The sequence below is a fragment of the Triturus cristatus genome, chromosome 4_1 (assembly GCF_964204655.1).
Source record: "Triturus cristatus chromosome 4_1, aTriCri1.1, whole genome shotgun sequence".
Taxonomy (NCBI): Eukaryota; Metazoa; Chordata; class Amphibia; order Caudata; family Salamandridae; genus Triturus; species Triturus cristatus.
In genome coordinates this window covers 741,926,713-741,949,462 of record NC_140585.1, presented here as the reverse complement: position 1 = coordinate 741,949,462, position 22,750 = coordinate 741,926,713, and the positions used below count along the sequence as shown (strand labels likewise).

The 22,750-nt window shown below is 45.8% G+C and overlaps 1 long non-coding RNA gene across 1 annotated transcript in view; it reads left to right on the top strand.

Moving 5' to 3' along the window:
• Positions 1-22,750, top strand: part of LOC146855447 (uncharacterized) — a 101,048-nt gene that overhangs the window by 11,207 nt on the left and 67,091 nt on the right. Inside the window, exon 2 of the long non-coding RNA XR_014980838.1 lies at positions 16,452-16,592. This is a non-coding gene — a long non-coding RNA (uncharacterized LOC146855447). The remainder of the gene's footprint in view (positions 1-16,451; positions 16,593-22,750) is intronic.

Below are 22,750 nucleotides of genomic sequence, written 5' to 3'. Positions count from 1 at the left end.
TGTGTGTCGTGGGATTTGTCAATCAACTTTGAGAAGGAAGGATTTATGAGCGACAAGTGAAGTATTCGTGTGGCAATTTGTACAGCTACATTTTGTGCCTTGTGGGTAAACGCTTTTTAAATCCATTTGTCAAAAGATTTTTTTTAAAATAAACAAAGACTCACTCGACGCGCGACTTTACAGTTGCTTGAGGCGCACTCGTCACGAAGAACAAGATTCTTGGTTGCGTACTGTGCGTGTTACGTCACTATGCCAGCCTCTGCGATGCTTTCTTGTTGAGGTGGTTGCCTAGTTACGTTTGGTGTCTAAAGCAGGATGATTCTCTAACTTCACAGGATTCGTCTCTACGTGTTTCGTCACTACGTGACTCTCTCTGATGGCCCGTTGTGGATGTGTTGCTTGGTTACGTGTTTCGTCACTGAACCAGGAAGATCTGTAACATCACGGCGGTCAAGAGAAGACTCGTGTTTTTTTTTTATTTCTTCGCCGGAATCTAAAGGGTATGTCAGCGATGCGCAAGCTATTGTTTGGTGAACATTTAGGGTGTTTCAGCGACGCGCACGTTTTTCTTCACTGAGAGGTTGACAACAGTGTTAACGTGCGTCAGCGATGCGCACGCTAATCTTCATTTGAATTTTAAGGTCTTCAGCTACGGGCATGTTTCCTTCACGGAAGGTTGATAGCTGTGACAAGGCGTGTTGACAAAGCGCGCCCTATTGAATTTTTGAATTTTTTTTTTTTTTTTTTTTTTTCTCAACATGGTGTGTTAGCAAAGCGCACCCAAGTACTTTTGGATACTCACTGTTTTTGTGTTACACTCTAGTTTAATTCAACATAGAACTGTAATATTGTTCTTTTGCATTTAAGAGCATTTAAGGTCTACATCTGGATCGTGTAAGTTTAAGTGATTTCATCAGGTTAGAATCTGGATTTTGGAACAATGCAGAATGTTACTGCTGCTCCATTTTTCTTAGCCTCTCCTGGTGAACCTCCAATAAAATGGAAGAAATGGAAAAAGGTTTTTGAGAGGTATGCGAGGGTATGTGGTGCATCTCTTGGGGCAGAAAGAAAGACCTCGCTATTGCTTCATTGCTTGGGGTCAGAAGGCCAGGATGTTTTCGATCATTTACCGGAGCTATCTACTACGGAAGCACGAGGGCTGAATGACTATGAGGTTTGCATTTGTAAATTAGACAAACATTATTTACCTAAAATAAGTACTATCTTAGAGAGGTATCATTTTGGGAAAAGAATGCAACATGAAGAAGAAACAGTGGAAAGTTATTTGACAGATTTAAGGAAATTAGCTTCTTCTTGTAAATTTGAAGGCTTACTGGATGAGCATTTGCGTGATCAGTTCATGTTAGGTTGTAATATGGACAAGGTTAGGGAAGAACTTTGGCTTAGAGATGAGCCTAATTTAGATGAAGTAATAGTGGTGGCAAAAAGAATTGAGCATTCGTTGAAGTGTGTTGCCATTATTAATAAAGATAAGTCTGTTGACTCCAAGGTAGAAAGCGTGAGTGAAAAGAAAACTTCTCATAAATTAGACTGCAAGGAGAAAGTTGGGGGTAATAGAGGAAGGATGTATACTACTACTTCCTCTTTTAAATGTTTTAGGTGTGACAAAACAGGGCATTTGGCGAACGATCTAAAATGCCCTGCCCTTAAGAACACATGTAGTAAATGTAGAAAGAAAGGGCACTTTCCAAAGGTGTGCAAAACTAAACCTCCTCCTAGGGTCAAAAGAGTTGATGTTTGTGAGAGTGAGGGTTCCCATGTGTGTCATGAGGGGTATGAGTGTGGTCAAATCGTTTCTGAAGTTAATGCTTGTGACGTTAAGAGGTCATGCCCGCATGATGAAATTTTAGTGGATGGAATCCCTACCCGGGTCTTATTCGACTCTGGTGCTAAAATAACAATTGTGTCCAATGAACTTTACATGGACAGGTTAAAACATACTGTGAAGTTGTTGAAGCCCGACATTACTCCGGTGGCTTACGGAGGAGAAACCATAAAGTTGCATGGTTATTTTTGGGGCATGATTGAGTATAAAGGCAGGTTGACTTCAGGGAAGGTTTATGTGTCGAAAAAAGGTGATAGCTTGATAAGTTGGTTCCATCAGGGTGAACTTGGGGTTTACTTAGATCCCAATTCTGTGCCTCAAATTTTGTTGAGAGACCGTGTTTGTGTCGTTGACGAACCAAGTGAAGGTGAATTTATCAGGAATTTGAGGATGGAGTTTCCAAAGGTGTTCAATGATGGTCTAGGTTGTCTAAGGGGCTATCAACATAAGATAAAGCTTAAAAATAATTCCGTTCCTTCGTCTTGTAAGGTCAGGGGAGTACCTTTGTCTGTAAAGGATGAAATGATGAAGGAGTTGGAGAAGTTAAAAAAAAATGGGATTATTGAAGAGGTTGAAGGTACTGAATGGCTTTCTCCGGTGGTCGCTGCAAGGAAGGCAAATGGTGATTTGCGTCTATGCATAGACTTGCGCCAATTGAACAAGAATGTGGTGGTAGACAGATATCCTTTGCCTAATATCAGTGAGTTACTTGCTTTATTGGGTAAAGCTAAGGTTTTTAGTACCATCGATTTAACCTCGGCGTATCACCAAATCGAACTTGAACCTTCTTGCAGAGATCTCACAGCCTTTATCACGCCTTTTGGTACTTTTCGTTTCATTAGAATGCCTTTCGGTCTTGTTTCTGCGGCCTCAGTCTTTCAAAGGGTTATGGAAAGCTTGCTTAGAGGTATTGAAGGGGTGTGTATTTACCAAGATGATATCTTAGTGTTTGGTGATGACACAGAGCAACATGATTCGAGACTTAAAGAGATTCTGTTAAGGCTGTGTGATGGAAATTTGACGATAAAGATTGAAAAGTGTAGGTTTAGAACAGATTCGCTGAATTATCTTGGACACAATATTTTGGGGAAGGGAGTCAGACCTAAAGAAGACTTGGTTAGTTCGATTCACAAGTTGTCTGCACCCACCTCCAAAGAAGAGCTGATGAGTTTTCTCGGCATGATTGAATATTATGCGAAGTTTATTAGAGGTTTTTCAGAATTAACATCTAATATGAGACTACTTCTCAAAAAAGGTTCTAATTTTGTGTGGTCTAGTGCTTGTCAGGATGAGTTTTCGTTGGTTAAAGAGAAGTTAGCAGATGCGCCGTTTTTGAAGAGTTTTGATACTAGGTTAAAGTCAATTTTGACAACGGATGCAAGTGAAAAAGGGCTTGGCGCTGTTTTGCAACAGGTTAGTCCTGAAGGTATGAAGACTATCATGTTTCTCTCACGTGGCTTGAAGGATCCTGAAACCAGGTATTCCGTTGTTGAGCGTGAATCTTTAGCAATTTTCTGGGCCATAAAGAGGTTGAAAAAGTTTCTGTGGGGTGTTAATTTTGAGGTTAGAACAGACCACAAGCCGTTGGTGGAAATATTTGAGAATAAAGGCTTGGATTTGATTTCAAGTAGGATTACCAAATGGATAATTGGCCTCCAAGAGTACTCTTTTTCAATCAAACACATTCCTGGTGCTGATAATGTTGTAGCGGATGTGTTTTCTAGGTTAGTGTCGGAGGATTGTGGTGAGTGTAGTGATATGGATGACTCTGATGAATGTGTGTGTGTGGTGGAACTTTCTCATATATCTCATGAGCAATGGTCTGATGAGGTTGCAGGTGATGATACTTTTAAAGAAGTGATGAATCTGATTCAGACTAACTGGGTAAGTCCTAAATGTGGTTCTGAGAGGTCGAAACCTTTTTGGTATGTAAGAGATGAACTGTCTGTGGATGGTGGTTTATTGTTCAGGGGTATGAAACTGGTTCCTCCGGAGAAACTTAGAAATGAGTTGGTGAAGTTGGGTCATGTGAGTCATCCTGGGATTACAAAAACTAAGGAAAGACTGCGGTCTTCGTATTGGTGGCCAGGTATGGACAAGTTTATTGAAAGACAAATCCGTGATTGTATGTTGTGCAATGCAAGTGATAAGTCTAAGGTACCTAGGGTACAGCCTATGGTGGTGAGGACTCGACCCAAGTCACCTTGGGATGACATTTCTTTGGACATATTAGGACCAATTAGTATCTCGGGTTCTCAGACGTATCTTTTGGTCATCATTGATATGTACTCTCGTTGGCCTGAGGTTTTTTTTCTAACAAATATTGATTCAACGAGTGTTATTAAGTGCTTAAAGACTTTGTTTAGCAGAGAAGGTTTGCCCAAATCGATTTTATCTGATAATGGGGTACAGTTTGTCTCAAAAGAGATGGAGGAATTTTTGAGTTCTTGTGGGATTGTGCACAAAAAATGTGCTCTCTATCATCCCGAGACTAATGGGATGGTAGAGAGATTCAACAAGGTGTTGAAGGAGACAATTACTCTTGCTAAAGCTTTAGCTCTAGATTGGAGGTGTGAGGTTTTGAGGAAAGTTGAGGAATATAGGAGGACTCCTCATTCGACTACTGGGAAAACTCCATTTTTTTTGTTTCGAAGGAGAATCCCAAATACACTTTTAGAGCCGTGTTGGGTAAATGAGTACAGTGTGAGTAAGGGCAGAGTGGTTGTGTGTGATGAAGATGAACTGGAGGAAAGGGAAGATTGTAAAGTCAGGAAGAGAAAGTTAAGTTTTGATTGTAGAAAGTGTGTCAAGCCTTTAAAGGTAAATGTTGGGGATCTTGTGGCAATCAAAAAACCGGGACAATGTTGTAATACAAATCTAAAGTTTTTAAAACCTATGACGGTTATCAAATTATTTAAGAATGCTATTAAAACTCAAGACCACCGGGTATGGAATCTTAACAGAGTGGTGGTTCTGAAAAATGGACTTCGGCATTTGGATGACAGAGTTATCTTAAAGGACGCATCTTTGGTGAAGAGCTCAATCATTCCGGTTGAGGGGCCACGACGTTCTTTGAGAAATTCTTCTCCTCCGAGTCACTTAAGAGACTATGTTCAGTAATGTGTTGCTTATCATTGTAGTTTAAGTTTTTTTTGCATGTTTTGTGCTTTTGGTTGTTTTGTGGGGAAGGGAGATGTGTGGCATCTTTCATTTCTATGGTTGGTTACTGTGTATGACATACTGGCAATGTTGCTATGTATGACATGTTGGGGTTCTAAGAATGTATGGGTGGTTATGTTCTCATTAAGCAGTTGAAGCTGATGAGAGGCGGTTGGATAGGATCTTCTTTTGGAATAAAGACCTTACTTCATTCCTACATTTGAAGCCTGCTTGAATTATTACACTGTCACAATAGGCCCTCCCTGAGCTGTACCTGAGTTCTCCACGGGATGAACAATAGGGACCCGAGTGGTAATGATAGGTATCACTGGGGGTCTATTAGGTGTAATGGGAGACACCGCCCCTGCTATAAGACCCATTGATGACCTTCTGTTTGAACCCATCTCTAATGATAGTCTTTTTCCGGTGCAGTCGATTTCACGCGCCAGGATTGAAGATGCACGGATGATGAATTGATCCAAGGTTCCCATGACTGAGCCTACAGGGCCGGACTTTTCACCCCTAGCCGCCCTTCCTAACTTAGAAGACATGTTGTTCACCTAAATGCTTCAGTTTCCCTAACAATTCACGATAGGAACCCTCAATGTCTTCACATACAGTTGGGAACTATGCACAGGGTTGTGACCCCAATGAGACAGGGCAAGATCAATAACACACTGACCGACAATAACACAATCATCGGGAGAGAGCACCCTGAACACAAATAACGGCACTGGTGTCAAAAGTACAATACTCCTTAGTAAGGGAACAGTCAACAGTACCTTTCAGTCCTAGGCAAATGGGAGACGTTATGGGGATGGCCCAGCCCTGCCAGTACCTGACCAGTGACGGGCCAAGGACGGGCCCGCCCTTGGCCCGGGTTTCGCCCGGGCGCCGCCCGCGCGTGTCCCGCGCTGCGGGGCACCTGGTGGTCTTTTGAAGGGCTAGGCGCTTCCAGATTGCATCATCAGCGTTCGCCCTGCGCCGAGGATTCTGGGTATTGTAGTTGGGGTAATCGTTCCCCTCACGGCGTCGGCGGTGCAATCCTGCGTGTCCACCTCGCTGGTCGTTTCCCTCACGGCGGATAGGAGCAACAGGAATCAAAGGTGAGTAATGCTCAAGTGTTCGGTGCGCGTCCCGCGCTGCGGGGCACCTGGTGGTCTTTTGAAGGGCTAGGCGCTTCCAGATTGCATCATCAGCGTTCGCACTGCGCCGAGGATTCTGGGTATTGTAGTTGGGGTGATCGTTCCCCTCACGGCATCGGCGGTGCAATCCTGCGTGTCCACCTCGCTGGCCGTTTCCCTCACGGCGGATAGGAGCAACAGGAATCAAAGGTGAGTAATGCTCAAGTGTTCGGTGCGCGTCCCGCGTTGCGGGGCACCTGGTGGTCTTTTGAAGGGCTAGGCGCTTCCAGATTGCATCATCAGCGTTCGCCCTGCGCTGAGGATTCTGGGTATTGTAGTTGGGGTAATCGTTCCCCTCACGGCGACGGCGGTGCAATCCTGCGTGTCCACCTCACTGGCCGTTTCCCTCACGGCGGATAGGAGCAACAGGAATCAAAGGTGAGTAATGCTCAAGTGTTCGGTGCGCGTCCCGCGCTGCGGGGCACCTGGTGGTCTTTTGAAGGGCTAGGCGCTTCCAGATTGCATCATCAGCGTTCGCCCTGCGCCGAGGATTCTGGGTATTGTAGTTGGGGTAATCGTTCCCCTCACGGCGTCGGCGGTGCAATCCTGCATGTCCACCTCGCTGGCCGTTTCCCTCACGACGGATAGGAGCAACAGGAATCAAAGGTGAGTAATGCTCAAGTGTTCGGTGCGCGTCCCCGCAAACTGGGCAAAAATGAGCACTTTTAACTGCGAGATTTGTGGGGTTTCGTCAAACGGTACCACTATGAAAACGTTGACCTAACTAGAACGATATATATATTTTCTCTGGTAGATAACTAGAAAGATAGATATAACCATCTATGAGAAATTGAGTTGGTTGACTGGGGTGTGAGCCCTGGTTCAAGCAACAGCCACAATCCCCAACAGTGAGAACCACAAAATTCACAAAAAAAACTCCTGGCCGATCAAGCCCTGACCCAAGCCTGTTCACTCCCAACTCACTCAAAAGGGGCCATTCTTGACTGGATCATCTCTAAGGAATCAACACTGGCGTGATGGTCGGACCAGTCACAAGGGTCTATGGAGATGACCTGGACCCTCCATTTTTTTTGCTGAATTTGTTTTGTTTGCCTTAGGACTGTGTATTTTACCATGGCTAGCCAGTGTAAAAGTGCTTGTGCACTCTCCTTTGAACATGGTTTAAGACTGGCTTACCACTGTTTGGCCTATTGAATTTACTTATAAGTTCCTTGTAGAGTGGTATACCCATGGCCTGTAAATTAAATGTTACTAGTGGGCCTGTAGCACTTATTGTGCCACCCACATAAGTAGCCCCTTAAAACATGTCTCAGGTCTGCCATTGGAACTTGAACACAGTTTCAAACTGCCAATTCGACTTGCAAATATAAACTCCTCGTCAACCTTAAACTCCCATTTTATTACATATAAGTCACCTCTAAGGTAGGTCCTAGATAGCCCATAGGGCAGGGTGCATTGTAATTAAAAGGCTGGAAATGTACCTTTAAACGAAAAACGTTTAGGGGTAACCCTGCAGAGGAGCCAGGACCAACACCATCCATAGACACCTGGCATAGAGTGAAATAACTGCTGGCATGCTTGGTCCATTGCAAGCATGAGCAATGTACCCAGTACAAGTAAAACAAAGCTACACCAATTCTTGAAGTGGCTTAATTAGTTAAAACTGAAAAGGACTGCTGAAAGCTTGCCTCTATTTTAGTTCAATTCAGTTGCTAATTTAAAAGCTAGCCTGCAATGACTGCCACACTTGTCCCCAGCGAAGTGGTGGTTGAAAGGGTGAAACTGAGCTAAAGGGTTTAGAAGATGCAAGGTAAATCAATGTCTGCACAAAACTAAAACTTGATTAGCCGTGAAGATGTGTTCAGTTTCAGCAGATATGTGAGATTTGGGATTGCTTTCTGCTTTGGTACTAAGGTGCCTGTCTACTAAAGGGTCGATCTCTGCTTGGTCTGGGCATCAAGGAAAGAACCCTGACAGACCGTTCTGTATGATCGAAGAGAGGGCCTTCACTCTTGGTGGGACAAGACTTTAAATTCTCAGTGTAGAGGCTGTAGCAGATCATCAAACATAATCTCTTTACCTTTAAGCACCATGTAAATGAAAGCCTAGATTTCTTGTCGAATGCTGTTTGGCCTTTTTAGCACATGAGGATGTGGTGAGATTACAAATGGCAATGGCATTGGCTGTTTAAGTGGAAAAGTCCCAGAGGCAAAGCTGTGTGTTCTTAATGTTGACTCTTAAAAGATGGAATGGAGAAGAAATGTGTTTGGAATGAAATAAACACTTGATGCCTAAGCATTACGAGAGCCACATAAACGATTGATACACTGAAAGGGAGAATCTCTTGAAGGCCAAATAAGATGCTTAACTCTTCTGCTTCCCATGGTACGGTTAGAAGATTGGCTTCTAAGCTGACAAGAGTTTTAAACTGCAAGTTATTTGGGATGGGGTTACAACTTGCTTGCTGAAATAAAGACATACTTTTGGAGATACATCTGCAGCTGTTTCGCAATTCATCTTTTTTAATTAAATAGAGGTGCAAGAGGTGAGGTGTGAAGGATTATCCTGCATGCTGTGCGCTTAACGTATGTCCTGACTACCTTACATTTGTTCCAGCCCCAAGCCTGGGTCATATTTTCACTCCCTTTGGCACTGGCCCGGGTCAGAAAAGGACCAAGGCTGCGTTTGCCCACCTGTAAATATCCCAGTTCTAATTCTGTAGGAACCTGACCACATACAGCATATGAAAGCCTTTGTCCTTCCACTTCTGTGAAAACCGCGTCCACATGTTTAGAAACTCAACATGAGACAGCGTTGATGAATTTGTGTTCGCCTCTGGCCATTGTTTTTCTTTTGCCTTTGTTGTCGAGATTCTTCATCAGTATGATATCTTTCCCAGTTTGACAGATTTTTGTATTAGTAATTTCATGTTGGTACAACAATAATCAAGGCATTATTATATGATGATGCTTATGTCAGCACACAGGACAGCAGTAATTGTAATACTGTAAGATTGGGTTATAAACAACTACGGAGGCGCATGTGGCGCGAATGCAAACCAATTATAACCCTCTAGCAAAGGAGACAGGCTAGATTAATGTAGTCCCCAGGGTGATACCATCTGTAAGGAAAACAGTTCAAAAAATGTATATACTTAACAATCAAAAACATACCAAAACAATCTGGGGAACCCGGGGGCAGCAATGAGAATTAAATAGTATGATCAATATAAAAGCAAATGAAGAACATGTGGGAGCGGTACCAGGCACCGGCGTAACGAAACTTGAGGGGGCCCCCCTACAAGGCACGTCGAGGGGCACCCTCCAGATTCAATTATGAGCTCTCCGGCCAGAGTAATATGCTGAGGGGGCCCCTGGAGCTTGGAGCCCCCCTGCACGGCAGGTGCTGTGGGGGCCTGTGTGATGCCACTGGTGCCAGGGGCATCTGTGTGTAGCTGTGTGGGGGTTGGCATTCTTCGTCTGGTTCAACAGCAGGGCATCTAGTGGAAGGGTCTCTATGGCACATGGGGGATGGTCGAGTCAAGCTCCTCATGCACAAATCCGAAAGACCATGGCTGGAGGAATATCCTTCTCCTACCTCGCTGCAAAGACCTGAAACTCCCTGCCTCTGCACCTCAGACAATCATCACTGCTGCAATTCAGGAAGGACCTCAAGATCTGGCTCTTTAACTGAACGGCAGACATCCCCCGCCTAACCCCCCACGCCTTGAGATTCTCACATGTGAGTAGTTGGTACTTTCTAATATTACTGATTGATTGATAGAAAGCATCTTTGTGGTTCGAGCGAACTGTGGTGTCCCGGCCCATGACAGCAATCAAGTAAGCGTGTCTGCTTCTGGGTGTTAATCAGGCAGAACTAGCCCGCCTTCAGCGGGTACAAAATGCTGCGGCCAGAATGCTGGTCGGTCTTCCCAGGTTTGCTTCTGTTCGTCATACCATCCAAGACCTCCACTGGTTACCAGTAGGCCAGAGAATCAGGTTTAAAGCACTCTGTGTAACTTTTAAAATTCTCAAGTTAGCTTCTCCTCCCATTCTCACCCAGACTATTCTCCATTATGTTCCTTCTAGATCCCTCCGATCTGCAGGGTCCAATTTAGCTATCGTTCCGCGTTTTAAGAAAGCGCGTATAGGTGGTCGTTCCTTTTCGGTGTTGGCAGCCACCCTTTGGAACTCACTGCCTGCTTCTCTCCGTGCTATTCCGGACCTGCTTCTCTTCAGGAAGTCTTTGAAAACCTTCCTATTCTCTAAAGCCTAGTCTTTTCCGCTCTAGTTATTTCTGTGATGTTGTGTTTTCCATCTCCAAAGCGCCAGGACGCCTCTTTGCTGCGGCAGCTGTGCGCTATACAAATTTAAATAACATAACATAACTTAACATAATTTGTCTTGCAGCTTCAGCACATAAGTGTCCCATAGGGTGGCAGCAACCCCATGCATTGTCTGGTGTGCCATAACGTCAGCCTCATCGGTCACTCACTTGTGCACAACCCGAAGCCAGCAGTCCATTGAAGGCAGCTGCGCTGTTTCCATGATATAGCTATGAGCCCCTTGAAGAGATTCACAGCCAGGTCAGCCAGCCTCAAATCATGCTTATTGTGCTTGGTGATTCCCAGCAAGCAAAGCAGAGGGTTGAGCGGCAGCTGCACGTAAATCACCGCCGAGCTATGGCTCATCACTTGCACCCATGTCTGTGCTAAGGCGGGGTATTCGCCCATATTTTAAATGGTCAAGTCATGGTAGCCGCATCGGGGGCATACTAGGGCCACTCCCTGGAACATCCTGTGTAATCAGTGCAGTGTGAGAGAAGTGTGATGCAGGTAAGTGAACTGAGTGAACTTCAGTCGAGCATTACGGGATACACGTTTCACCTGTTCAAGCGCCATCCTCCACTGCTTGGCAGTCAGTACTGTTCCTAGGCATGTGTCTCAGCTGGGCCTTGCGAAGCAATGCAAGGTCGGCATCCGCAGCTTGTGGAGCTGCATTTGGCACAGTGATAGCCCTACGACGGAGGCTGTGTGTCAGAATATACTGTAGCCCATGGTGTAGGGTTAGGGCCTCCTGGCCCACTGTCCAAGTGTTCCTGATCTCCAGGACATAAATACCCTTCAAGTCCTGGAAGGAGCACAAGTCCCTATCATTGTTCAATTCTCCCATGCAGGACACTTCCACCTCTTTCCAAGGTGTTTGGTCATGTGCCCCTAGCAGAGCCGTCATCCCAGGTACATAGCGGTAGCTGTGGGGCGTATGGCGACGGGCCATGTCGTGGTTGAATGTATGTGTTCCAACAGTTCATTCCTCTGGGTGAGCCACCAGGTGATAGCAGCCAGTCTAAAATTCCCAAGTCACCCAGTTCCTCCCAGACCGATCTACTCAAGCCCACGCGCCCCCACCAACCAGCGCATAGGCCATTGTAGTTGTGCTGCCGCAAATTAGAACTTAAAGTCCGGCACTGCAAGGCTACCCTCCGTTAATGGCCATTGTAGCTTTCCTAGTGGGAATCACTGGCACTTCTACAAAAAAGTATAGGAGCCATAGGATTTTTATCATTTTAGCTATGGATGCTCAGCCCATGAGCGACAGGGGTTAGCGCATCCAAAAGTCTAAGCACTGTTGAAGCGACGTAAGGGTTCTACTGTGGTTCCCATCTAGTAGTTCCTTGTCAGCCTGATATATATTAACCACTAGATATCAAAACTTATCGAACTGCCAGGGCAGACAGTCAGGTTCTGGTTCTGGTTCCTTGCCCACTGCATGTTCCACCCTCCTTCGTGGGAAGATGCAGGACTTCCCTCAATTCTCTTGAAGGCCTGCCATATCGCCAAAGAGGTCTAAAAGATCAAAAAGAGCCGGCAGCTCTCACCCAGGATTTTGTAGATAGACCAGGACCAGGACATCATACACGTACAGCGAAACTGCGTGCCAGCATAGCCCCACCACGCCCCACTTTGGGGCCTGCGCTCATAGTAAGGTGGCCAGGGGATCCATGGCCAATGTCTGTATTTGGCTTCCCGTTCACACTCTGGCCCACAGTGCTGTGTAGAGGAATTTAACTCAGCCCAGGTACTCTGGTCCCATTCCCAGGACTGCGTTGACAAGCAGTAAATACCCAAGAGCTTTCTCAAAGTCCAAGGAGACCGTGACTAGGAACTCCACGAAACCCTCAACCGCACTCATAATGTGGCACGGTCTTCTAGTATTGTATGTGGTTGCCCTAGGAGGGATGAACTCTCACTGGTCAGGGTGGACTAGTATTCAAAGCATCGGACGCAATCTGTTCAGTAGCACTTTGTTCAAGTTTATTTGTTTATGTTCAGTGTTGATGGAAGCCAATAGGAGCTTACCTCCAAGGGGTCCCTGCCTGATTTTGGCAATACTAGGATGCGAGCCTCAAGAAGAGAGTCAGGCATCCTACCCTGCCGGTGCACCTCCTGGTACACCACGAGTAGCTTAGGGGCGAGAGTAAACATCGCATAGTATTCTACTGGGAACCAGTCTGTTCTCGGGACCTTGTTATGGGACATCTGACATATTGCTGACTGTATTTCCTCAAGCTGTAGAGGTTGTTCAAGTTCCTGTAACTGCAGGGGTTAGGTGGGCCAGGGCGGCTTCAGTGATGTAGGCCCAGAGGCATTCAGCGAGGGATCTGAGGTGGGTGGGAATAGAGCACTGCGTAGTACTGGGCAAAGACCTTGCATATGGCAGCTTGTAAATTTACAATATGGCCAGTGGGAGTGTGAATTACTCTGATAATGGTCTAGAGACAAGGAAGCACAGAAGTCACGGCAACATGTGTCCCGGTTTGTCTTCATCTGCGTGCTGACGAGCTAGTGAGACCTTATAATCAGTGTTGGCAAGTGGCGCATGTCTTCCCTTTATTGACCCCGCAGGTCTCACATTCGTGTGCCAGCTTAGACCACTGTCACCGCCTCAAGGTCAGTGGCACATAAGCACACCTCTAAGGCCAATACATTTTTGAAGTAGGGATGCCCATTCTCCCCACGAAGTCCTTACGCAATGTACCCTCATGACCACTCTCATGGCACCCACTCTACTCCCTTGGACCCTGCAGTACCTGTATTCTCATCAAAGTCATGGAGCAAATGAGTGCTGATGGTGCCCCTGTATACTGCATCTAGAAAGGGCCTCTGTCCGCTATCACCAGGTCGGTATTGGCATCCTGTTCTTCCCCCAGCGAAAGGTCACCTTAAGGGGGATGTGGTCCGATATCGTACAGCCTAAATACTCCGAGTTCAGCACATTGGGCCAGAACTGTTCATTGCAGAAGACGTAATCTTATCTAGTATGGAGCATTACGTGGCCCCTAGGTGAACCCAACTGCTAGTGAAATGACCGCTAGCGAGGGCCCATCTAGCGCACCTTCTAACAACCCATAGCAGCCATCAGGATCCACCAGCGTCTTGCTCTGTAAAAATGTGACGCCTGAAGTAATCCAAATCATAGCCTCCCTGACAAATGCAGAATACCTAGAACCAAATGCCTGCCCACTGCAGCCCCTGAATACCTTACCTAACTCAGTAGGAGTGAGGTGCGTCTCCTAAAGGAAGGCTATGTGTATGTGTCTCCACCCAAGGTACACATATATTCTATGCCGTGGTATAAGAGTCTCCATATCCCTAATGTTCCATATCACTATATTATACGTGGTAGCCATAGGGTAAGTGATGTGTCCGAGTTTGCCTTGATGGTATTCCCATTACACACCCAAGGTCCCTTAGCCCGGAAAAACTGCAGATGAAGATCTGTGTCTCTGTAATTGAGCAGGCACGCAATCACTGGGTGCAGGAGGGCTCCTGGGGCAGGAAGGCGGCTTGGATTCAGTGCACCCTTTTAATGGAGAAGAACTTTGGGATCCGGTTGGACAGAACCATTTGTGTTAACCAGTCATCAAGAAAAAGCTCCCTGTTAGGTTCCTCCGCCCTCTCGGGGAAGCCTAGGAATTGGATATTATTGCACCTCAACCGCCCCTCTTCATCTTCCACTTTCGCCTTGAAATTTCGAACCTCAGTCTGTAGGAATTTTAGTTGATCCTGCATGGTCACCTGGTAGGGGCACATTGCAGTTATGGAAAATTCTGCCTCTTTCACTCATGTGGTCCTCTCGCAGTAGCCCAGTTTCCATCTGGAACGCCACGAGTTGGGTCTCCATAGCAGTTTTTGACTCGGATGGCCTGCAGCACTCTGTCAAACATCCTAGTGTGTTTTTCATGGGTGCTCTCCAGCTTGCGGATCAGATCAACTGGGGCGGAGGAAGCTGCAAGCATAGCCCACTGAGGGGTCAGAGGCTTGGAGGCCTTCGGTCTGACCATGCTCCAAAGAATGCAGTCCACAGCAACTGGGAACCCAGAGCAGGGTAGTCAATTATCCTGCTCCAGTGCTGGGAGCTCTCGGGGTGAGGGGGAGCACTCTGCATCGTGCAGCACCCTAACACTGTAGAGGCTTGAGAGTTCCTGATCCTTCCAGCAGTATCAGCGGTACAGTGTTCTCCAGGGGGTCGTGTGTGAATTCAACGTAGATAGTGAGGACCCTTATCTATGGCCCACACTGTCACAGTCTGCAGCTAAGCACTTCAGTGGGCCCCCAAATCAATGCTACGGAGTACCCTTTTCTGGCGATCAAGGGAGTACAGTGTGCGTGTGCGTGTGGGAGGCGAGGAGAAAGAGCAGGGGTCTACAGCTCAACGTGCCCCAGCAGGCCCCACTGGGGCGTCTACTTTTGGGAACGCAAGGGTGTCACCCAACTGTTTTAGTACCTTGTGCTTGGGTGTGGCCCCTTCAGTCACTCATGGGGTTTGAAATGCTCCAGTGGCTGCACAGGCAACACCTACACAGTAGTCGATCCTGGAGTCCTCAGTGCTATGTAAATAGTCCCTCCCCGTGTGGGATGAATGTGTGGCAATGGAAGTTAACACAAGATATTTACTCCTCTGCCACCAGCCCTCCTCAGATGGTGTGACTATTCATATTCACTGGATCCTTAAACAGTGGTGGCCTGGGGGCAGTTCCCTCCACCCCCCCGGCTGCCGTCCTCCGTTCTCTCATGCCGCGGTAATGATGTCAGCCTCCCGGGGCACACCTCCTGCAGGCAAAAGTCACAGGCAGATAATGATTCCTGTTATAGGCAGCCTCTCATGACACGGACTGTCCACGGAGCGCTGGATATTCTGGTTGGCCATGTGTTCCTTAAGGTGATGTACCCTCTCAGGGCCGTTTCTGCAGCAGCCATCTGGCGGCACCACCCCAGAGCACCCAGGTGGCGAAGGGCGGTATAGCGGACCCAGCTGTTGGCCCCCACCACACAAGCTTCTCCTACCCCGCATCATTCCTAACAAGGTCATTCCACATAGTAATGCAAACTACCTATTTATTTATGTGTTTTTATATAGCGCAAACTTTACCCGAAGGTGTCAGAGCACTTCACAGTAGAACCAGTTACATTACATAAAAACTTCAGAGTACATGAATTACTTAAAAGATGAGAAGCAGATAAATTCTAAACTCACATAAGAATGGTAGTAAGTACTTACGTCTACTACAGATACTAGTGGTTAGAGTTACATGTATACAAGTTGCAAATTCACTCAAGATTACATTTTAAGAAAAGTTAAAGTGATTATGGTTGGACAAATATACATTACATATTTACAGAGCATGATCTTCTCGCCATTGCTGGGGGGTTTGTGATGCTAGTTCAGCCAGGCCTTCAGGGTGCTGTTGCACTCACAGTTGATGATCTAGGGCCTGGAGGGATCCCCAAGCTGGTGATGGCCGCAGGGGTAGAAGGCCGGGTAGTGGTGGGCGAAGGAGGCGTGCTGGAGCCTGGGGCTGTTCTTGAGCTCGTGCTGGGCACCAATTATGGGAAGGGGGGTAGCTTGGCGCTGTAGGGCATGGAGGCTCCATAGCCGGTGTTGGAGAGTTTGTAAATGGAGGAAAGGTAGTCATTGTTTCGGTGCTGTGGGAGAGAGACTGGAGTAGTGGGAGCCGGACAGTCTGCTGGGCACCCGGAAGTGAACACCTGAGCGGGGGCGTCTCCCTCAAAGGAACTCACCTCTGTTGCCGCGGATTTAATCAAGGTGGCCCCCGCGATCAAAGGGAGGCCGCCATCTTAGTCCTGGTGCTAGGGCTGTAGCCAGGAGGCATTTAAGCCTTTCCCTGTGCCGTCATGGGAACATATTGGTCAACAACACAATTTTTTGCTCAGAAAGGAGTAATTATTCCTTATCTATAACTAATTCTGATATCTTTGTTTTTATTTTATGTGTGAACAGGACTTGACGTTAAAGCATGGCTGGCGAACCGGGGCAATCATCCCTGAATTAAGATACGAGATTAAAATAATGAACACAGAGCAATATATCGAGAACATGACTTGGCTGCAGGGCCTGACGGGATTACTGGAGCGCATGCAGGTTTGTTAAGAAATGTAAATACATTACCCACTCTTGGGGATACAGCCAGTTCTTTCTGCATCATTAATAAATTAACCACCATCCCTCATACAATCTGATACCATGTGCAACTTCTAACAAAGGGCATTTGTGACTGTACTCGCTCGGAGCAGTTCAGGGTTCTGGCCGTTTACTGGGGTACACGGAGGGGAACTGCATCTTCGCGAGTGGTCCTGAGAGTTTACAGCAATGATGTTCCCATCGTCGGACTTGCACGCAGTGGCCTCTGCGAAAAGGTAGAACCAGACCAAGCTAATAAAGTCCGTGACGGTGGCTCTTCATAAAAGAATCTGTGAACCAAATTCTTAATGAATGATTTTGCCTACTGTAAGTCAGTGGCGGCCGCTCCATTAGGGCGTTGGGGCGCCGCCCTACTGCTTTCTTGCTGCGCCAGAAGCAGAAAATAAAACGGTATTTAAAATACCATTTTATTTCCTGCTTCTCGCGCTGCAAGAAAGCAGATATCAGGGGTATGCCTGGTAGGGGGTGGGTGGAAGGGATTGCCTGGTTGGGGCAGGCGTGTGGGCGGGTCAGAGAGGAGTGGCTTGCACCACTCTAAGTGCCCAGACTGCTTGGTCGGCCCTGGGGGCCGACCAAAGCAGTCATGCGTCATGTGCGTTTTCTCTATGTAGGCTGCATGCAGCCTACATAGAGAAAATGGCGTCCCTACTGGTGCCCCGCTGGGCGCCGCCCAGGGCTCAGCGCCAATCACAACGCTGCCTTCACAGGAGGGGAGAGAGCAGCATGCCTGTTCCTGTGTTTGAAAGCAGCAGAGGCGGCGCGGGACCCGGCCGAGCAGCAGAGGCAGACCCGGACCCGGCCGAGCAGCAGAGGCAGACCCGGTCAGGTAAGTTACTTTTCACATCTCCCCCCCCTCCCCCCTCCAACACCCGCGCGACCCCCACCCCAACACCCACGCGACCCCCCCCACCGAATTTTAAGTGCCGCGAGTCGCGACTGCTTCTTTGAACCGTAGACTGTAAATCTAGTTATGCCGCATTTCCTCATATCGAGGACTGTGGGCAAGACGTTGTCCTGTGTGTAGGCAAACGAATGGCCTTCTTCTGTCGCTGGAAGAGTTTCATAGTTTAGCACTCAGAGCACATGCTTTCTACAAACCTAACCGCCACTTTCTGGTGCAACAAAGCACATCATTGCTGCACTTATTTAATTTTTGCAGTTTGACATTGCGGGACGGTTTTGGCGCACTTTACATGAGCGCCGGTTACAATACACAACAGCGCATTCATTTTTCTACGGCACGGGGAGATTAAGTGATTTGCCTCATAATCACAGGATGTTGAACTGAAACCGAGACTTGGTTCCATAGCTCAAAAGTCGGCAGGTCCGCCCCATCCTCTCTCTCGCAACAAAGCGAAAAAGAAAGTGATTTGGGAAGGAATGTTTCTCCTTCCTGAGGAATTAGTGGTAGGAGGTCAAAGTTAAAATGCGTCACAGCAGAAGTGCATACATGTGTGGGGGAATGCCTGCTGAGTTGAATGTCTAATGTGTGTCTTAATGGTGTGGTAGTCCTCTAATTCGCCTTCTGCACTCAGTAATTCCCTGTGGAGCCTCAGGAGGTTAATCAAGTGCGATGCTCGTTGCCACATGACTAAAGTCAACAGACACCTGCGACCTAAACATACTGTAAAACCACCTTGCTAAAGAAATTGAAGTACAGTCATGTGAGTTTGTCAGATATAACAATAGAAGCCGTCAGCACTCATGGGGTTTGCCGGCACCCTGCTGAGCGTTTCCCCTTAAACTGTTGGTTGATGTGTCTCCGTGCTCCCCTGGCAACTGAAATCTGGCTGTATTTTGGACTCATGTATTTCATTTACACGTTCACTGAGTGCCAGCACTGGGCCAAGCTTCAGAAACATAACGATAGAAATGTTTCTGACGCTAAGCCCTGCTGGATTGCTTAGAGGTTCGTGGCACTGGCAGGGCCTAGCTTCAGAAACATTTTTATCTACATGTTGTTATATGACATCCCTTTATTAATGTAATAGCTGCACTTTCACAATTGCTTTATTAACCTTCTTGCTTCTCAAATTTACTTAAAAATGCACCATTTACCCACTCTTTTTTCAAAATTTTCGCGGGGAAAACCCCCCAAACCCTCCTTAAGTTGTTTGGGCTCACTTGCTGCGCTCGCTCGCCGCTGTGTACTCAGACAGAATGTTTACGCCTCACCACTTTCAAATGTCACCAGCCACCACTGACTGTATTAAAATACACGTGCACTCCCTCTAAAAATTGAACACGTGCATTCAGAACGTGGGCCTTGCTCTATTTTCTAGCCTCACTTCCACCAGTTGGGTTTCAATACCATGTATTACACCAGTAAATCCAATTATCCCTATAAGAAGGTACCCAATATAATGATGTTTAATTATCATATGTCTTCCAACAGTACGTACCAATCACCAACCAACGGAACGCCTTGGCTAGACCTTCCAGCAATCTGACACACTCCTCAAAGCCTCCAGGCTGGACAGTGGACATGCATTCAGACTCCTGGAACGTCTTATGGCAAAGAAAACCACTGAGGTCAATTAACACCGCTTATTCAACCCACAGAACCAGGGGCGTAGCTGGGGTGTGAGTGACACGCACCCTAATAAGTGTGTTTTCTGATGAATAGTTCGGTACAGATACTTTCAGTCGAGTGTTGTGAGATGTCTGTCGGATTTCACCAGTACATTTTACAGACGCTCAGAAGAAAAAAAAACCACACACACACACACACTCCCTCCCTCTCTGTTTTCAGAGTCCTTAAAATATTTGTTATTTTACGAAATATTAATGGGCCTTATGTAGGTGGGCTTGCATTTACCACTTCATAAATACCGAATCATACCGATTTGGTATTTATGAAGTGGTAAATGCTATGTAGGTAATGAGTCGGTAATTAATACCGATTCGGTCAAATTCGGTAATTACCGAATCGGTATTTACCGATTCGGTAATGAGGCATACCTTCCCATTGAGGGGAAGGTATGCCTCATTACCGAATCGGTAAATACCGATTCGGTAATGGGGGAGCACATGCAAGGGTGGCAGGGTGTCACATTGACACCCTGTTGCACCCCTGATTCGGCCATGTGTGCACACGTGGCACACATACATGCCCTAAGGGCATGTATGTCTGCCACATGTGCACACTTCTAAGCGCTTTTAAATGCATTTCCACATCCATACTTTATTTACCACCAACTATTAGTTGGTGGTAAATACCGACTCAAAACAACACCCACACACTCCCCCTACATCTCATTTCTGTATTCGGAATTTACCGAATCGGTAAAATTACCGAATCGGTAATTTTACCGATTCGGTAAATTCCGAATACAGAAATTGTCCCCCTACATACCAAAAGCCAAAATACCGGTCGGTAACGGTATAATTACCGAAAATCGGCCGTTACCGACCGGTATTTGGCTACCTACATGAGGCCCATTGTGTTTTCTCTCTTAGTGCTGCTACCAATTCTCATTCCTCTCCCTTTCCACTGCCCCTTAGGCCCCTCTCATGTACTTTGTTTGACCTATAACGTATCGAAACATTATGCCAGCCTGTTTGTCTGAAGCTCCCCCCTCCGCCCCCCAAATCTTACTGACCAAGCTACGCCCCTGCACAGAAACATTGCGAACCATCACTACACATCCCTTGAAGTGGATTGAAATTAATCAATCAAATACAGCGACTGGGGCTAGAATGACACTGATCCATGTGAATCTCGCATCCAGGCATTAAACATTCTACAGAGTCATACAAAAGGAAGACATGAAATAATACCACTTGTAACATACCCATGAAGCTTGGCCGCATCTGCTTTTATTAGATCAGATTTAACCAGCGTGTTTATGGTAAAATAAGATATTATTCTGACTTATATTTCCTTCATCTATTGTCCTGAAGCCAGCATACACCCTGTAAGGACCTTACATGAAATACTCTGATTCTTAATAATACTTTAATAGTTTGTACATCCGATCAAAGCAGCTTATCATAATTTTTTTTTTAACATGGTACATTAGAAGGGAGAAAAACAAGTTGAATATAAACTGAGGGTCTCTTTTCAATAATGGGAACGTAATACAGATTATTGGTTGTTGTGAGGCACCATGTTGCGGTTTTAACTCTTGTATACTACATGATTGTCCAACCTGGTTTTGCAATGATTTTAATTTAATCTCGCAACAATATTTATTTATTTATTGATTCATCACAGGAAAACTGGCTGCCTTTTTGCTTTCCTCGTCTTCAGTTTTGCCCATGTATGGCTTTACATAGAAGATTACCAGGTGACTCAATATCTCGGGCTCAGAAACTATCAAACTCTGGCTTTATTTGTACAAGTTATTCATTTTAGGAAATTGGTACAGTTGTCTCAGGGCTACAAACGCTAGGTGTTAGGTTGCACCTACTTGTAAGAGGAAAGACCAGGACTGGAAGTGGTCTTCCACTGGCTTGGAGTCACATAGCTTCTATATATTTATGCCATGATGAATTATAACTGATTGGTGTTTTTGCTGCCATTCAGTAATGAAGACACAAACCTATCCATTACTATGCAAATTCATCCGTATTGGAAACATCATTTATTGGCTTCAGTTGTATGTTTACATTGACCATATAGCACTTGACGTGATTAAAGCACCGCAAAGATTCTGACTTTCCTGGAGTTCCTGATCCTGTCTTCTATAACTGCTGTTTCTTTACATTGTAATCAATTGTAAAATGAGATTTTCATGCCTTTCAAAATGGAAACTCAGATAGCTGCCAAAAAGCCATCTTCTACCATCCCATTCCTCCTAAAGGCTTAAACAAAAGATAGGAACTTGGTGTCATGGGTGGACTAAATGTATAATTAAAATGTTTCCAAAATCTCCCCTGATGGGGCAATATTGACTGAGTGTTTATGGCATTCAATATTTGGAGTCCAATATATGGAGTTCAGCCATTTTTTTTATTGTTGTACTAGTTAGTCTGAGTAAAGACATAAAAGTGCAAAATACTGTGTGAATTTTATGACCACCAGCCCAATCTGAAAGAGCTCACTAACTATTTTACCAAGAATTAGAACTTCTACATGTGTACTTTATACAAATTACGACCCTTTTTTTTGGAAGATGCCCCTAAAGTTTCTATTGCGAGGGCCACCATTGGCTCCCTCTTAGATTACTACCATTAATTGTTTTAGGGGCACCTAAAAAGATAATTGTTTGATTGCAGAAAATCCAAATTCATGCATCCAAAGCAGTGGTTAGAGCTCCTTTTAAGGCACCTGCCACTCTTGTTCTAAAAAAAATCCAATGGCTCACATTGCTCGATGAATAGAATTTAAAGCACCATCTTGTGTATATAGCCTTGAAGGAAGAATGTCCGACTACTGAAAACCTGTCTTTCAGAGATATTCCTCCTCTCAGGAGTTCAGATCGAACAGTCTACAGTTGCTGACTAAACCCAGATGCCAGAGAAGTACTGTTTGGGATTAGGGAAGCCGAAATGCTATGAGTAATGGAGGCTCGCCTTTGCAACCTACTCCCTGACAAGTGTTAAGATGCACAATATTTTGGATGCCTAAAACAAAAAATTTAAAGTCCTTTTGTTAGCATGCTTTAAAGTTCAGAGCAAGCATACTTGGAGCGCCTGGATATGCTCTGTTTGTGGCGCTTTTCAATTATTTAGATTTTGCACGTAATGTTCAGTGCAAACAATGTTGACCACTGTGCAAAAGCTCTCTTTAGTCTACGCAACTGCCCAAATATTCTTCTGAATGGGCACATTCCTAAGCCATGTCTTCTCTTTTGGTATTGTGCATAGATTTGGACCATTCCTCTGTGTTTAGAGGCCCCTCTTTACGCAGAGACAATTGCACCTTTCTTTATACTACATTTGTTTTTGTTTACAAGTAAACTTCCGTAAATGTTTCATTTTCACATAGACCACAAACACTTGTGAAGCATGAAGCCATGCCTGTAAAAGCTGTCTTGAGCTGTCTCTAGCATGTGCTCAAAACGTGCGTGTTAGTTTATCAGGGGTCAAAAGCTGAATGTGTTAGTGGTAGACCTGGCGCCATTGGCGTGGGTTTCCCCTGCCTTTGCCTCCTG